Source organism: Canis aureus, chromosome 27, assembly GCF_053574225.1.
Source record: "Canis aureus isolate CA01 chromosome 27, VMU_Caureus_v.1.0, whole genome shotgun sequence".
Taxonomy (NCBI): domain Eukaryota; kingdom Metazoa; phylum Chordata; class Mammalia; order Carnivora; family Canidae; genus Canis; species Canis aureus.
Genome location: NC_135637.1, coordinates 24,604,803 through 24,622,870, shown reverse-complemented (window position 1 = coordinate 24,622,870; position 18,068 = coordinate 24,604,803). Strand labels below are relative to the sequence as shown.

The 18,068-nt window shown below is 54.1% G+C and overlaps 1 long non-coding RNA gene across 1 annotated transcript in view; it reads left to right on the top strand.

Annotated features, from left to right (window-relative positions):
• Positions 1 to 10,435, top strand: part of LOC144299522 (uncharacterized) — a 62,074-nt gene extending 51,639 nt beyond the window's left edge. The window contains exons 5-6 of the long non-coding RNA XR_013366229.1: positions 6,981 to 8,023; positions 10,153 to 10,435. This is a non-coding gene — a long non-coding RNA (uncharacterized LOC144299522). The remainder of the gene's footprint in view (positions 1 to 6,980; positions 8,024 to 10,152) is intronic.
• Positions 10,436 to 18,068: the final 7,633 nt, after the last annotated feature.

The window sequence follows — 18,068 nt, the reverse complement described above, 5'->3', positions numbered from 1 at the left end:
CTCATCAGCAATTGGTTGTGTCACTATTTTTAATTGTAGCCCTTCTGGTAGGTGAGCGGCACCGTCTCATTGCAGTTTTCACCGGCGTCCCACTGATGGCTAGTGATCCCCTGCTCCGTGCTTAATGACAGTGGCTTTGTATCACCGGCCCATTTCACAGATGAAAGAAGCTGAGGCTCGTGGGTTGAAACAGGTTTGTTCAGCTACAGCTGGATCCCTGCTCTTGGTCACAAGCTCTTCTGAGAAAAGGGAGGCAAAGAAGCTCTTTAAAAACGATGCTTTTTTATGAAAGTGTGGAAGGTATGATTTTGATACCCTGACAGGTGTATGCTTTCTGTGATACGTCTTGCCTGTTTGGAGAGCTGGCTTCAAGGTGTCTATGAGCGATGCGTTGTCACAGCAGAACTTTGCAGCATGGCCATCAGACCATGGGACACACCCTCTTTACGGACCTGGGGCTCCTGTAAGTAAGCTGCCCTGAGTACAACAACAGCAAGGTCCAGCCAGCAAGGGGGCCACAGGATGCTGACTCCCCGAAGGGACAAAGTAGACACACCCCCAGGCTACCGCAGAATCCTTAATCCCGCCAGGCCAAGCCCAAGGGTCAGAGTTCAAGGCCCCCTCTCCACCCGCCAGGGCCTCAGCCCAGCTCCCTCACCCTCTGCTTCCTACCTTGCAACTATCTGCTCCTCACAAAACCTCTCTTCCCCTCCTCGGCTTTCCAGATCTCTTCGTGTGTCTTATTTTATCTTATTTTATTTTTGGAGAAAGCTGCATCGAGGAGACCCGGGAGGAGGAGGGAAACACAGCATCTGCGAAGGAAGGGCGGCTGCAAAGACAACACGCAAAAATTTTTTTTTTAAAGTGTGGTAATAAATGCTATTCAAAAAAAAAAAAAAAAAGAATGAAAGAAAGAAAGAAAAGAAAAGAAAAAAAAAGAGAAAAAGAAAAACCCACCCCACAATCTCTGAAAAACACAGCCCATTGAAATGACAAGCCGAAAATCATTTGCTAAGCGCGAAACGGGTCCCTTTGTCACCCAATTCTTCTGTTGACAGTTACCTTTCAATCCCACAATTGTGCAGAAAGGGCTGATTTTTATTCAATGTTCTATTCACTCTGCGTATTAATGAAAAGGGGGGAGGAAAAAAAAAACTTGTAAGAATGGTGTTTAGGAGGCTGATAGACAAGCCGTCTGGATTCCCCAGCCGAGCCCTCTTATCAGTGGCCCACAGTGGGGCTGGCGCGGCCGCCTCGTCCCGGCTCAACTTGGCGCACCCACCTGGTCTCTCGGCCCTGCCATTGAAACCCTGGGGTTGATTGATTGATTGATTGATTATTATTATTATTATTACCAAAAGGCTTGATGATCTCGTCTCCTTACCAGGAAAGGGGACAGACACAGGTCATGACTTAACCCCTAATTCATGCACGCGCGCACACATTAACGCAGCACCTGCTGTGTATCAGCAAACCGGGGGTTTTGCTCCTGTTAGGGGTCAGGTGTTCGAAACATCGGCATGAGTTCCACTGGCTCCGGGGAGACTGTGTGCCCCAAATCATTTTCTCTAGGTACCCCCAAGGTGGAGGGGCCTCGGCGCCATACGGGCCCATTTTCATACTCGTGTTTTGGCATCTCAGCAAGGAGCCTGTCCTGGGTGTCACACTCCCGCTCCTGGTGTGTGCCGGGATGTCGGAGGCTGGACAAAGTGACACCCCTGTCCCCCACCGCCTGGGGTCGGTTCTGTTCAGAGGCAGTGTGGGATCATGTCTGTGCTGAAGGTGGGGCCCCAACAGGGCCTCCAGTCTCTCCTCTGCCACTCACTGCCTCCGGGGGTGGGGGTTGGGGCACATCCATTCGTCTCTCTGAGCCTCAGGCTCGTGGACTGTCACGTGGAGACAGTGGCATCACTGTAGTGGAGTGGCCCTCGGAGGATGTCACAGGCTGAGTATTGAAGCCCTGACCTCCAATGTGATGGGATTGGGGGCTTTGGGGAGGTCATTAGGGTCATGAAGGCAGGGCTATGGTCTGATGGGATTAGTGCCTTTCCAGAAGAGACACCAGGGACCCCTCTACCCCCTGCCACGTGAGGACGCCGCGAGAAGGCTGCCACGTGCAGGAGCAGGAAGGGGGCTCTCACCAGAGCCGGACCCCGCTGGCACCTGCTCCCCGACTTCCAGACTCCAGAATTGTGGGAAGGGAAAAGGCTGCTGTTTAAACCCCCAGTCCATGGTGTTCTGAGATGGCAGCGTGAGCAGACTAAGACAGAGGGAAAAAGGGAGCTTCTACGAGCCCAGGTCCCTGGCCCACCTTTCCCTCCCCCCTTCCCTCCCTCCTGCTCTTCCTTTCCTTGTTTCCTTTCATGGATTCCAGAATTCCAAGAGGGGTTCTGTGCTGGAACGGGGTGGAGGGAGGGCTCAGGAAAGCAGAGAAGAGCTGTGTTTGTGACAACGAGACCCACTGCCTGGCTGGGTGGTGAGCTCCCCGGCATGGCGGGGCCGTTAGCAGAAGCCAGATGACAACCTGGTGCGGTCGTTGTGGTGAGGTGGGGGTGCACCGTACGGTTTGGGGGGGACCTGTACCTGCCTGCCGGGCTTACTTGCCAAGCCTGTTTGTCTTCCACCCGCCACACCCAGGTAGCTTCATTTTGCCTCTAGCACCAAGGCACACCCATGGGCCATTCTAGAATCCTCTTCTTCCCTCCACCTCACACCCAGTCCTGGAGTCGTCCTGACAACTCTACCGTCAGAGCATCCCGAGCCTCTGTCACCCTCCCACGTGGCACCTGCAGTGGCCCTTTCTCTGGGCTCCCTGCTTCTCCCGTGGCCCCTCTTAGCAGGGGGAAGCCATGAACCCATTTGTAGGATCTCCCCAGGTCTGCTCAGAACTCCCCAAGGGCTCCCTTCATGAGGCCCTCTTCCCCCAGCCCAGGAACTCACAGGGCTACTCCTCTCCACCCAGCTTCCTGCCATAGCACCACTTCCTCCGAGAGGCCTTCCCTGACCTTCCCTGTCCTTCGACCTCAGCTCGACCCGACCCCTCCCTCAGCTTTATTTTTCTCCTCACCACACGTTCCCACTTTCTATGGCATCATGTACTTGTTCGATTAGTCACTGAGTGCCTCCCACGCTGGCCTGAGAGCTCCTGAGAGTAGGAGCTGGCTACTCCCCCTGGCTCAGGTGATGTCCTCAGGTGCATAAAGGGAGTCGCACACGGCCTCTGGGCCTGTAGAGGGATGCTCCCTGGGCCTTATCCTAAGGCTTGTCTCTACTGCCCTCCTGACTCAGAATCGTGGGGTTATCATAGTCCCCCTTCATGCTGAAATCAGCACGTGCTGGGTGGCGATGACCTGTGACACCTGCCTCTCATCCTGATCATGCATTTGGCCACTCAATAAACATTTATTGTCACCTGCCAGGTAATGTGCAAATGTTGGGGACCCAGCCACGAAAAAGATGGGCACGGAGCTGACATTTTTAATGGGGAGACTGAGGTGGGAAAAAGTGAATTAATATAAGTGATGCCAGGAACTATGAAGGAATAGGGGGCAGGGTAAGGGGTCATGGGTGGTGTCCTTGTAGGGGGGCCGTCAGGGAGGACTTCTGGGAGCTGGCAAGGGCAATGAAGGCCTCAGTGACATGCTGCACTGTCAGGGGACAGGTGGGGGCACTGGTGAGGCCAGGCTTTGCAGGTCTGAGGCACTTGAAAGAGCCTCAGATAGGTTCTAAGGAAAGGACTTAGCGGGTCTGAGTGTGTGCCTAGGGAATGGTGAGCGATGAAGGAATGAGCGACTTGAATGAGTTGGGAAGTGAGCATCCTCTACACCGTGGCCCACGGGGCTCCATTGTCCAGCCCCCTTTTATTCACTGCTCCTCAAACTGCCCCATGGCAGGTGATCCTCCCTGAAAGACAGACAGCACCCCTACACTCTTAGACTCTCTGCCGTATCCTGGGGCCTCGCCCACCCACCACAGAGTTTGGCCACAGTGGTGCACAACCTCGGGGAGCCAAGCAGGGGAACCCTCCCCAGATACAATGAGGTGCGCACCCTCCGGCCTCCTTGGGAGGCAGCAATAATCGGGACAGGCGTCTGTATTTCAGGTTCCACAAGGCCCCCCTCCCCTCCCCCTCCTCCACTGTGATCGCTGACACCGCGGATTTTAATATATTCTCACTGGCGGAGCTATTTGCATTCAGACGCAATTGTGAAGCAAGACCCTGGCTCCTCAGAGCGGGCCCCCGGGATCAGGATTGGGATGGGGAGGAGGAGGATCTGCTACGTTCTTAGGCTGGGGGCTGGGGGTCAGGGGCCTTTGAGGCTGGGCAGAGTGGTCCGGGATAGGCTGAGCCCCATACCTACGGGGTACCAGAGCACCCGCCCTCCCTGCCCAGGCCCAGTTGCCACGGCTCTGGCTTGTTTTGTTCCTTCTGGGGTAGAAATGGGGTCAGGCAGTGTTCTCTACTATGTGTCAGGCACTGTGCTTGTCTCTGGGTCTTGGGCCTTGAGACCTTACATGGGGGCCCCAGACAAGAATGAGTCAACTAAGTAAACAAGATAATAACACACTGGGATGAATGCAGCAAGGGAAACCAAATGGGCGGAGACACATTCCTTGGGGTGTTTTTTTTCTAGATTGAGTGGTCAGGGAAGGTGAAGTGGATGGATTGCACAAATGTGCCCAGCCTTTCACACCTCCCTGTCGCCACGGCCCCTTACAATGGGCCTTCCCAGCTCACCCCGTCAAGAGGTAGACACTATTTCCCTTCCACTTCTTGGATCTGTGACCGACTTTGGACAATAGGATGTGATGTAGGTGATGCAGGGCCAGCTCCTGCCCCGAGTCTCAAGAGACCTTGCAGACTTCTGCTACCACCTTGGGAATATAAGCCCAGGCTTGCCTGCTGGAGGACAAGAGACACGTGGAACAGGGATGAACATCACAGTCAAGGCCAAGCTGGACCAGCCAGCACCCAGCTGCTCTGCCAGTGGGCCTCACATGCAGAAGTCAGTAGAACTGTGGGCTTCTGAGCTAGACAAATGCCTATGCCTTGGGCCATGAAGTTTTGAGATGCTTTGTTACGCAGCGGTAGCTAACTGATACAGCAGGTCAGTGTGATCAGGTGACATGTCATCAGAGACCCAAAGGATGAGAACAATTGTAGTGGTGAGGAAGCTGCAGGAGGAGGATTCTAGGAGGCGGGTACAGCTAGCACAAAGGTCCTGAGGTGGGAGATGTGGAGGCTTATTTCAAGGACAGAAAGGAGGCTGACATGGCAAATAAAGAGAGGAGAAGGGGATATGGGGGAGAGACAGGGCTGGGGCTTAGGCACAGGGGCCGCCGTAGGTCCTCCTGGTGTTTGAAGAGCAGCAGTCATGGATCCTAGGAGTCTAGAGGCAGGAGCATGAACTGGATGGCTGGTGTGGCTGCTTGTTTTAATAACATGGACGGTAAGAGGCAGGAGTAGGAGAAGGGGTGGCATTTCATAGGAGTGTGGACGTGGCCTGAGGGGGCTTTGAGAACAGGTGTCCATTGTGTGTGTGTGCAGAGGAGGGGAAGGCGCAAGGAGACACACAGGAATGGGCCGCCACAGAGGCTGGGTTTGAAGCGCCAGAGCCCATACCGAAGGACTTGCTTCTAGCCGCCATCTCCACTGCAGGGGACAGTGGGGGACTGCGGGAGACGGCAGGGGTGGGGAGCACCTTTTAGCTCATTGCCTTTCTACGCTGAGAATAGTTCCTTCTGGCATTGGTTTGGGCTTTTCCTTTGCTGGGGTGATTTCTCCCGGTTGTCTCCTGCCCTACAATTGAGTGCCGGGAGCTTGGAAAATGGGTTGGGGGTGCCACGGGGAATGAAAGGGAAGGTGTAAGAGGAAGAGGGACTGCCCCGGGAAGCAGGTGCCTTCTCTGCCTCACATCACATGACCCTACCCCCATCTAGTTGCAGGACAGCTCCAGGCACTACAGCAACACCTCACCTGAGCCCCGACATCGCTCCCTCCTCTGCCTGGCACCGTGGGATGCCATCAATAAGTGCATCGTGGATAAGTGTCTCAGCCTCCCACCCTTTGGAGGGATAGTCCTGAGCTGTATTTCAGCACAGGACGGAGCCCCAGGTGCTGTTTCCCCAGCAGGACAGAGCCCCAGGTGCCCACACAGTAATCCCCAGCATCAGCCCCTCTCCTGGTTGTCCCTTCTTCCCTCTCATTCTCTGCTCCCTTGTCACTCTTTCGCAGGACCCTCTCCCCATTGTCCACCTGCTTTCTTGGGAACTGGGACGGATCAGGTGGGGGCTTACCTGGAATACCCAGAGGGGCATCCTCCTGAAGCTGCAGGAGGTGTCCAATTGAGGGCTGGGCATAAGCCGCCGACCCAGGGTGGCTGTGACACTCGTTCCTCCACATGGCTCCTGTTCTGAGAACACTGATGGAGGAAGGAGCCCACAGGGGGGAGGAGGCTGACGACTCCGGGTCATCGCACTTTACAGTATATAAAGCCTTTTCCCTGCCATCGGTCCTTTGCAGGTCACAACAACCTGGGGACATCAGCCAAGAAGGCACAGTGCTCCCCATCTACAGATGAGGGCAAAGGGACGCAGAGAGGGGCAGTGGGGGTGCTCAGGGCTGTGTGGAAAAATGCCCGGGGCTGCATATGTCCTTTTGCAGAAGCTTTCTGCAAATGTAAGCAAATACTTCAAAAAATTATCCATGTGCTGCTTTTCACACGAATTCCACCTCCACCATACACAACCCATCTTTTTCACGTGTTCAGTTTATACGGCTGCATCGTATTCCTCGGTGTGGCTATCCCACCATTCCTTCATCTAATCTCCTACCAGTGGCTCTCTAGAGTGTTCCCCGTGGTTTTCCCTCATTGCTTAAAGACTTCATTGAATAACCTAATACATCTATCTGCATCTAGGGGGGACATTCTACAGCATAAATTCCTAAATCTGAAAATGTCCATTTATTTTATTGACAGACTTTATCACCAGAAGAACATGACAGCGGCCTGGCTGACTCTTCATCATTTTTAAGATGTGACGACAGTCACCTCCTCCAGGAAGCCTTCTCAGACTTTCCGGCCGTGTCAGGAGCCTTGTCTGGACCCCTGCCTCTGCGCTGGGCATGTGGCATGCTGTATGACACTGGTCTATTTCTTCTCTGTCCCCGTCTTCAGACTGGGAGCTCCCTGAGACCAACCTCTGTGATTAAACCAGTCTTCGGGCCTATTCAGGCTTCAGCGCAGGGCTCGGGGCTGAGTAAATACCAATCCCCTTTGCGCATGCCTCCCAGAGCTGGGGCCCCCAGGGCGGGCAGCCTCTACTTCCACCTTGCCCCCTTGCCCTGGGGATAAGGCCCAGGCGTGGCCTCTGCTCCCAACACCTGCAGGCCACTCCGTGCAGGCCCTGAGCCCCTTCTCCCAGCCGCTGGGGCCTCCGCTCTCTCCCTTGAACAAATAATAATTGTTAGAAAAAGGCCTGTGGATAAATTATTATCGTGACCCTCATTCCAGTGCAGAAAACTTTTGCTAGCTGCCAAGCGAAAAGTCAAAATTTGCATTTAAATAGAAAACGTTAGGCGAGCTGAACAGGGAGACCAGTGCCCCCAGAGGCCTCTGGGGGTGGGTGGGGGGAGGCCGTCAGTGCACCCCGCCCCGGAACCCCACTTGGGGCAGGGAGGACCGTCGGAGCCTGAGGCCAACTGGTCTTTTCTGTGGTCTGTGCCCCCTCGGGGTTCTGCAGTGTCCGGCCCCGCCGGGGCTGTGCGAGGGCTCGGTGGTCCACACGTGCACCTCTCAGATGCCCTCCCTTCAACTCCCTTTGAACCTCAGTCTCCCTTCCGGGGCCCACAGTGAGCAGATAATCACAAACATTCAGGGCCGGAGGAGACTTCACGGATTGCGTCAAGGAGAACGTTTAGAGCGCAGTTTCTGAGCTACACAGACAAGGCAGCTGGGGACTTGGCTACTTGCTAAGTCACTTAGCCTCTCTGAGCCTCAGTTTCCCTGTTTATAAAGGGCAGGTAAGAAACCTTCATAGCTGCATGTTATTATATAATCAATAGAATTTGGGATCCCTGGGTGGCTCAGCGGTTTGGCGCCTGCCTTTGACCCAGGGCGTGATCCTGGAGTCCCGGGATCGAGTCCCACATCAGGCTCCCTGCATGGAGCCTGCTTCTCCCTCTGCCTGTGTCTCTGCCTCTCTCTCTCTCAGTCTGTGTCTCTCATGAATAAATAAAATAAAATAAAAAAAAATAGAATTTACTGTAATTAAGAACTGTGGTTGTTTCTGTTGGAATGCTGGAATTCTACTGTGGCATCCTTGGCAAGTGCTTGGATTCCTCCCATGACGGGATGCTCACTTCCAAACAGACCAGTCTGTTCCCTCTATTTTTTTTTTAATATTTTATTTATTTATTCTGAGAGACACAGGGAGAGAGGCAGAGACATAGAGGGAGAAGCGGGTTCCCTAAGGGAAGCTCGATTCAGGACTCGATCCCAGAACTCTGGGATCATGCCCTGAGCCGAAGGCAGATGCTCAACCGCTGTGCCACCCAGGTGCCTCCAGACCAGTCTGTTCCATTTGGCACTGGCTTCTCCTTTCCCAAGACCATCCCTGGAATTGTGGGAAGATGTAGGTGCTGCCTTGGCATATTCTCTGACCCTCTTTTCTGGGGACACCCGAAACATCTCTTTACCTGAGGGTCTGCTCAAATACCCAAGAAGGTCACTCCTCTGGGCCACCAGGAAACTGAAAGCAACTTCTCAATCCAGAAAGAAAAGAAATAAATCAATTAAAGCTGATGTGCAGTGAGTAGCCTAGACTCAGAGGGACTAGACCCTGAGTCTCATTTCTACCTGGGTTGTCTGACCCTCAGTTGCCTCCCTGAAGAACGCAGAGGCTGGCACCGATCTCAGGTGGCTGTCTTGAGGATGGCCTGACCTCAGGCAAGTCCAGGGCTCAGCACGGTGGAGTGCATCAGTTGGCACTCATGAAAAGCTCATGACAGCTTGCAGGCCCTCTGAGTATGATTTGCATCAGGCAGGGGACCCTTGGGTGGCTCAGTGGTTGAGCATCTGCCTTCAGTCCAGGGAGTCCTGGAGTCCCAGAATCGAGTCCTGCATCGGGCTCTCTGCATGGAGCCTGCTTTTCCCTCTGTCTCTGCCCCTCTCTCCTCTGTCTTTCATGAATAAATAAATAAAATCTTTTAAAAAAGAAATTGGGGCAGCCCTGGTGGCTCAGAGGTTTAGAACTGCCTTCAGCCCAGGGCGTGATCCTGGAGACCCGGGATCGAGTCTCACATCCGGCTCTTTGCATGGAGCCTGCTTCTCCCTCTGCCTGTGTCTCTGCCTCTCTCTCTCTCTCTGTGTGCGTGTATATGTCTCATGAATAAATAAATAAAATATTTTTAAAAATAAAAAAATAAATTAAAAAAATGCATCAGGCAGGAGTAAGGACTCACTTCAGCAGTTCTATCTTGGGCTCCCAGTCTGTGCCTGGCCTACAGCCTTCTCTCTAAAATGTGATTGAAGCATCTCGGAGAGGACCAGAACTCCTGTCTACGTTGCAACCACGGCAACCATGCTGCCTGGCACAGAGTAGGTGCCTCACACATGTTTGTGTCCAGAGGAATGAGTAAATATATAACTGCTTTGTCCTCTGTCCCTAGGACGGAGCCTGGCACATAGTAGGTGTTCAATAGACCCTTGGTTGGCTGGAAGAGGGAAGCAAGAAGTGCCCAGAGTTCTGTCCAGCTGTGTCAGAAGAGGCATTTGGCCCTGCGTGGGTCCCACATGGGACTTGCCTCAGCTGACATACACCAGCTGCCCCCCTGTGCTCGCTCTGTTGCAGGGAAGAGTGGAGACCTCTGTACTTAAGGACTCACGATGCTCGGGGAGAAACCAGGCCCGTTGGGAGGACTTGCACCTGACAAGAGTGCAAGAGTGTCCCAGCTGGAGGATACTTAAGATTGGGTGGAGCAGGAGGGCTGAGGGCTGAATCATGGACATCTTCCTGGAGGAGGGGCCCTCTGAGCTGGGCCTGGGCAGGCTGCGGTTTATCACCTACTCTAGGGGCCCCAGGTTTATGAGATCAGCCCATTTCAAACCCCAGCGACCCAGCCAAATAGGTGTTCTTATCTTTATTTTGCAGGGAAAACTGATGCTCAGACAGGTCAAGAACCGGCCCAGGACCTCACAGCATCAAACATATCTACTGGATTTTAAAGCTTGCCCTTCAAAAGAAAAAAAAAATGTGTATACAGTACTGTCTGTATGTGGTTAAGATTAAAATAGTAAAACATGTAACATACGCAGTATTCAGCAATACAGTTAAGAGTCAGCTAATCATGTCGCAGGTAAGCTGTCCCTGTGGAGCGGCGCCGGGAAGAAGCAGGTGTGGGGCAGGGAGTTGTCGCTTTGGCTATGAAGCATTTTAGTACCATTGGATTTTGTAAAGCCTATGCGCTTGTGTTCCTTTTACAGCAAATAAAAGATTAATTGAAAAAGGGACAATGGCCTATATAGTTCACTCTGCAAACCATCTTCCAGGTCCCTGGGGGGAGGCAAGCCCACAGCAGCTGGCACCGCACGCCGGTCGTAGGGCTTCCCCCAGCGGGGCGGCCCGTGAGCTGCAGAGTGGCTGCCACTGGAGATAGGGTGCTTATTTCTGCACGTTGGCAGGAAGTAGCCAGGTTGGGGCCTGGCATATGGGTGAGTGCTCCCTGAGCGTCCCCCAGCCCCAAACTGTGGGCCCTCCACCCCTGCATGTGGTGGGAGTCCCTGAGCACAGAGGCCTGGCCTCCCTGACTCTCCGTTCCGGTGGCCCAGCTCCTGGCCGGGCACGGTGACCTTCCCCCAAGGCTGGCTGACCAGGCACACCTGGGCCTGCCCTCCAGGGGCCCCCATTCGAGTTCAGGGTGACAGATGATTACCCAGATCAACTCCCCAAATGACGGATGGTGACCAATCCAGTCCTCTGAAGAAGCCTGCTTGGTGGCAGGGACAGCTTCACCAAGAAGTGGTGTTTGAGCTGAGCTCTGAGGGCTGGAAGGATGCTGGGGTGACTGCACAGTTGGAGTGTGGGGATGTGGGGAAGCAGGGAGGAGTGAGGCAACAAGAAGGGGAGGTGGGGGAGGGAGGTGGGAATGTAGGGAGGGTGAGGAAGGATAGAGGAAGGAAGGCCTGGGAGGTCATCTCAGGAGGATGGGGTGGAGCCCAGGGCGGCACTCCAGCCAGGAGCTCTGGGGGCCGGGGTCCCCTTTCTGGGCAAGCCGCAGCACCCCCAGGGGCGGGACAGGCCTTGGGAGAGGCACATAAACCAGCTAAGTCCCACGGAAAGGTTAACGAGGGCCCTGCTGTCTCTCAGTAAAGTCACTTCACACATTTACAATGTACCAGTCAAACCAATTAGCTGTGAAAGTGTTGTAGGGGCCGCATTTTATTGGATTCTGGTCAACTCAGAATTGGTTAAATAATGTCTGCAAGGAAACATGAAAGGACCGCACGTGGGGTGGGATGGGATGGGGGTGGCTCTGGGCGGTCCTGCATGACAGACAGGAATATGGGCGGACACGGGGCTGCAGGAGGCGTCGCTAACATTGTGCCAGGAGGTCTCTGCCCAGAGACCTGGGAGTGTCCTGGTGATCTTTCTGCCCAAGGTGGGTTTCAAGACTACCCCATCACTGGAATCACCTGGGGAGCTTTTTGAAAAAATACAGGCCTGATGGCCCGGACCCACCCCAGTGGCATCCCTTGGAAGATGGGAGCAGGGCATGGCTTCTTTTTCCAAGACCTTTCCCTGGGGTATTCTGATGTGCAGGTAGCAGGAAGGAAAGACCCTGTTCTATGCCAGTGGGCTCAACTGGGGGTGGCAACTGGGGGTGGATGGGATGTCGCCCTCCCAGGGGACATGTGGTGATGTCTGCAGACACTTTTGGTTGTTATAACTGGAGGGGGCAGCTACTGGCCCCTAGTGGATAGAGGTCTGGGATGCTACTGGACATTCTATAATGTACAGGGCAGGCCCTACTACAAAGAGTCATCCAGCCCCAAATGTCAGTGGTGCCCAGGTTAAGGAATCCTGTTCTAGTCTATTAGACTGTCCATTTGACAGCCAAGCAAACTGAGGCCCAGACTGGCCGATGGGCACTGTCTGGGGTCATGCAGGGAGTGTTTGGTGTCAGACAAGCAGGACTCATGAACTTCTGTCCCTAGGCTGTGTGCCTGGCACTGTGCTAGGCTCTGTGGGTTTAGAGATCAGTCTGATTCCAGAGGCCAGTTGATCCAGTTGAATTTTGGGGACACAGCTGAACCCAGGCTGGGGTTTTTCTGAGGGTCTGGGGACCGTATGACCTCTCAAAGTTACTCCTTTCCCTGCTGAAACCCCCAGACAGATCTCACCTCTTTAGCAGATGGGTTCTCAGAAACCCTCTTGGTTGGAGGTCTCAGCCCCACGCGACTGGTCTCGGATCACCAGGGGTCTGTCCATTTGTCCATTCGTCCATCCCACGGCGGGAATCGGAGCTGTGTGCAGGGGCCGGGGGACCCAGCTAATTGCAGCTCAGGGAAGGCCAAGTGGAGATTAGCCCACAGCAAGGAGCAATGGGAGGCCAGCGTCTGGGGCCAGGATGGTACCTGATTAGTTAAATTGCCAGCACCTGCTTGCTTTTATTGCAAACATAAACACGGCCGCGCCGACGATCGCCAGCGAGCCTAATGCTTTCCGTATTTGTCACATCTGCAAGGTCCGGGGTCGGGCAGCAGGGAGGCCTAGGCCTGGGCAGTCCGGGGAGGCAGAGGGCCTTGGGTGAAAAGACGTTGCCTTGGACCCCGGGGGAGGGAATTTGCACTTGACCAGGCCTCCTCGGCGGCAGGCCCTGCACAAAGCCGTCTGGCCCTCAAAGCCTTCCTGTGAAATATTATTATTTTTCTTATCGAGACCTGGAACAGCGGAGCAATGCGCCCAAGTGACCCAGCCCAGGAGGCTCCCAGCGTGGAATTGGAATCCAGGTCTTTCTGCCTCCAAAGCCTCCGCTCCTTTTTGCTACCTGGGTGGAGGGAGCTCCCAGGGGGTTCCTACGGAGATTTCTCAAACCGTGCATCGCAGTGTCAAGCAACTGGCTGGCGAGCTCACGTGCGCTCAGGAAGGGAAAACACGGTTTCCGACGCTCCGGACAATCTGCGAGGTGACCACAGGCTCCCTATCTCCTCCTCCTGTGCCTCAGTGTCTATGTCTGTAGGGTGGTCATCAGGTTCCCCCCTCTCCGCTCCCAAACCCCAGGAGAAAGAGGCCGGGAGGGTGGGGGGTTGGCCCTTGAATGTGTCCGAGGTCAAGTCCAGCACTGGCTGAACTCATCCACTGAGACTCCTCGAAGGCCCATTAAACAGCATCGCGCTGCCCCGTCACATGGGCGCAAGCCGCGGCCTGGGGGGACCCTGCCACGCGGGGCGGCATTCACTCCGCCGTCACCCGGCAATTGGCCCATAAGACAAACGGTCTAGGAAACCATTTCAAATTAACTCTGTCTCCATTACAGGCACTTTTATGAAGATAAACTATTTGCGGGATGTTTACAGGAGGGAGCCCTTCGGTGCCGCCAGAAGGTCAGAGGGAAAGTCAGCGGGCCCGTGCGATTGTCATTCGAGAGCCGTGGCACTTCTCCTGCTTTCAGAGCATTCAAATGTGTGTCTCTCCCCCTCGGTGACAGATGCTTCAAACCTGTGACACGCTTTGTCAGAATTTCATTTGTCCGAGCAGCTCTAGCCTTCTCGGCAGATGCTGGTGATAGGGGACGCAGTGCATTTAAATCCCCTTCTGTGGTTTTTGGAAATGAAGGGGGTGGCGTGGGGCGGGGGCCGGGGGTGAGGGGTTCCTTCTCAAGCACCGCATTTCACCTCAAAGGGGAAAAAGCAAAAATTGTGCCCTAGAGCCCTGGAGAAGAGCAATTTTTTTTTTCTTTTAGAGACATTTATTTATTTATTTTATTTCATTCTATTTTTTTTTACTTACAAATTTATTTTTTATTGGTGTCCAATTTGCCAACATATAGAATAACACCCAGTGCTCATCCCGACAAGTGCCCCTCTCAGTGCCCGTCACCCAGTCACCCCCACCCCCCGCCTGCCTCCCCTTCCACCACCCCAGTTCGTTTCCCAGAGTTAAGAGTCTTTCATGTTCTGTCCCAAGAAGGGCAAATCTATATTCATTCCCCCCATCATTCATTCGTTCATCCCCTTGTTTATTCGTTCAGTGGTTTATTCAATAATGTGCGTTGTCTCTTATTCATTCCCCTGAATTGCTTTGGGTTTTCCCCTGGAAAACTTCTTGTGGGTTCTTATGTATGTTAGAGCCTCAGTTTCTGCCCCTGGGAAATGGGATGATGAGAGTCCAGAGCCTTACTAGGACGAACTGGGGTCATTAGAATGAAGCAGTTGGTTTACTCCCTGGCCCGGGGCAAATGCCCACAGGATGGGGCTGGTACTGTAGGGGCGGTGGTGGACGATATTCTGTCCTGCAGAGGTTAGGTCGCTGCTCATGGTCACTTGGTCACTTGGCCTGAGAGTGAGCCTTGGGGTGGGGTCTGGACCCAGAGCCTGCGTTCCTTCCCTCGGCCCTGCTCTTCTGCTAAATGTCAGCACATGTGTTGCCTGGGCCTGTGGATCCAGCCCTGGGCCACCAGCCTGTGGTTGAGTGGTGTGGGCTGAGCACAGATCCAAACTCTGATTCTTCTGTCCTCGCTTGGCCTTGTCTAGGGTGGGGCCGCCTTCTCTGGGAACCCCAACACCCAGTAGGGGCTGCCAGTGGTGCTCATTGCCATCTTTTTCGACAGGCGACACCAGACAAAGACCCTCCTAGGCCTGAAGGACCATTGTTTTCTTCAACCTCAGGTAGGCCTTTCTCTTCTCTCTGGGCCTTGGCTTTCTCGTCTGCAGAATGGGCATGCAGGGGGTTTCTGAGCCCTCTTTGGGCTCTGAAACGATGTGGGTTTTTTTTCAGAAGAGAGGATAAGTTCACTACCACTTAAGAACCCCCTTTTTGGAATACTCTGGGGGCCTTGGCCACACACACTTGACATTAACCAATGCTCAGAAACCCTCCCACCCCTACCTTTCTGCCCCAAAGGATCCACGGAGCCCTGAGTACTTGGGGGTCCCTATGCTCGCCTCTGAGGAGCTCTCAGAACCTGTAGGTTCCCCCCAGATCTCTTCTTTTCCTCCCCCAAACTAGTCACTGGCCAATACCAAAGAGGCTTCCTTCCTTCCTTTGGGTTTCTCTGAGGAAGGCAAATACCTCCATTTCTCCTGCACCAAACTCCTTCTCTTAGCCCAGGGCGCCCTATCAGGCTGGACCACCTCCCCTCTGCCGTGGGTAACATCACTCACATGATCTGGGCACAGGGTGAGGATACTCATGCATCCGGACAGGCCACAGGAAATACAGCGCAGGGCAGCGGGTGGGATGTGCCAGGCAGGCAGAGGGGGAGACGTTTTCCCCATTGGTTAGAAGGCGGGTTTCCCCCGGCTTTTCCAGAGCCTAGCTGTTCACTCAGAGAGAGCCCAGAAAGGTAGAGAATTCGTAGGGTAGTCTCGGCAATGACAAGGTCGATGGCTAAAGGAAAGAAAAGAACATTCCAATCCGTACATTTAGGAGGCTGGGGAAGGGAAGGAGAGATCAAATTAGAGTCTAAGAGTTCGGAGCCTGAGCAGGTCTCTGAGGCCCCCGGGAAAGGTTGTGGGATCCAGATGTGGCGGGGGGAGGGGAGCAGGGCAGGGGGGCGGGGGAGGCCTGTTCACAATTAGCCTTGATTTTGTGTGATGACGTTGAAATTGTGGGCAAACATGAAAGCAGAGTTGTGAGGACATGTCTGTCCGAGCAGCCCCGGGATTAATTCGACGTGAAGGACACAGGCTGAGGGCTGGCACCACATGGAAGCATTTTGTGTGGGTTTTGATGTCTTGCCAGCTGAAGGGGGCTCCGCCGCTCAGGCTGGAGGGGTCCCCCGCCCCCACCCCAGCCCCCGCGTGACTGGCTGACTCTGGACGAGAGGTTAAGTCGAGAGCACCAGAAGTTTCTGCCTCCCGCAGGATTGCCCTCTGGCCCACCCAGAACTGAAGCCAGCGCGGCGGGCCCGCATGTCCGCACAAAGCCAGGCGTCGGGGGCACCTTGCCAGCCCCGAAGGCAGTGGTGGGCGGGGGCTGCTGTGGCGGGGGAGAGCCTGCGAGCTATTTTCAATATTTCTGATATTACAGGGGCTGGGCTAACCCACATGCTGGGGCTTTGGCAGCCGACGGTTTTGTAATGGGGCTCTGCTGGAAGGGGCCTTGGTTGGGGATCTTGGAAGTTTGTGAGGACACTTGGGGCCGGGAGGGCATGTGGGGAGCCCAGGCTCGCCTACCAAGGGCTCTGGCTCCGAAGGAGCCTCTGTTGAGCCAAATCCAGGAAGAAACATCACTTTAACATCTCCAGGCCGTGGTAGATGTTGGAACTGGAGAGAGAGTTGTGGCTCCAGGGACAGTGTGAGGTGCTGTCCTTTACTGGAGGAGGTGCCCTTGGGCAAAGGAGCCCACCTCCACCGAGGCTCAGTTTCTCCATCAGTAAAATGGGGGGAATATTCGGCCCTCCTTCGGAGGATAGTTGTGGGAATCGGATCCCCGGATGTTCATAAAATATTAGCATCTAATCAGTATCCAATAAACAGCTCTCACGCTTTCCAGCTTCATGGGAGACAGTAGAGCACTCTGATACAGCTGATAGGATTATCAGCATTATCGTCGACGTTCCATTTGTTAGTATTCCTAAACAGTTTTGTCGAAGACACAGGGTGCTATAGAGCATGTCCATTGCTGAAATCAGGACAAGGACCCCTTTCCGTCAACTGAGGCAGTGGCCCAGCTTTAGTCACCAGCCCTGCTGTTTGTGGCCCCAGGGCCCCATCAAGTGCCGGTGGGCCGGCTGCCAGGCATCTAAAGCCGTCTGGCAGCCCAGAGCCCCACCGGTGGGAGTGGAAGAGCGTATTTCACGCAGTCCCGGTGACCCTTGGAGGTCCTTGGGGAGACAGGAAGGAAGGGGCTCTGTTTTGGTGGGGGAGGAGTCAAGGGAGACTCTTTGTGGGGGCAGGGAGGAGTTGATGAAATTTCAGGATGTATGGGGGTCAGCTTCCAGCCGGCTTGTCTACGTTAGAGAAAAGTGATCGCCACCCAAACACGCTTCTTAATGAAGCACAGCCTGTGCTTACAAGCCTTTCCCTTCCTGTCTTTTCCCTCTAGGAGGAAATTCTAAATCCTGAACACAAATGGCTACAGAATTATATTTACATTTATTTATATTTTCTATTCACACATATTTAGGGAGCTGGAAGCAGGGGGGCAGGAGTCGGGAAGAGACAGGTTTATTCTAAATGGAAGGGATATTTCATCACTGAGCCTCTGCCCATGTGGTCAGAGCAGGTGAAGAGGGGTGAATAGTGGCTGACTTTCCCTTATTTGGTGTTTGGACTTTCATTTTTTAAAAGATTTTATTCATTTATTCATGAGAGACACACAGAGAGAGGTAGAGACACAGGCAGAGGGAGAAGTAGACTCCCTGCAAGGACGCTGATGTGGGACTTGATCCTACGACCCTGGGATCACACCCCAAGCCAAAGGCAGATGCTGAACCACTGAGCCACTCAGGCATCCCAGTGTTTGGGTTTCCAATCAACACAAAACCAAGTCTGCCCTTCTGAGTAGTAGAATTAAATTGCTCAAAGCAGTAATTATGACAAGATTTTCAAAGGAGATACAGGTGGGAAGAGAAGGATGGGAAGGTGAATGTCATATGGTTGTAGGTGAGGTTTGGTCCAGCCAGGCTGGGGCACAGGGTCCAGGCGTGAGGCCTATGGGGCTCACTGCCCAACAAGTCCAATGCTGAAGCATGCTTACTCCAGCTTTGCCATGGAGGAAGAAGACCCAAGGGAGAAAACCAGCAAGGTCTACACCCATGTGGGTAAATCAGAGAAGGGATGGGAAGCAACAGTTCACCTATTTGCATACAGGATGAGGCCCTGGTGCTTCCAAGAGGAACGGAA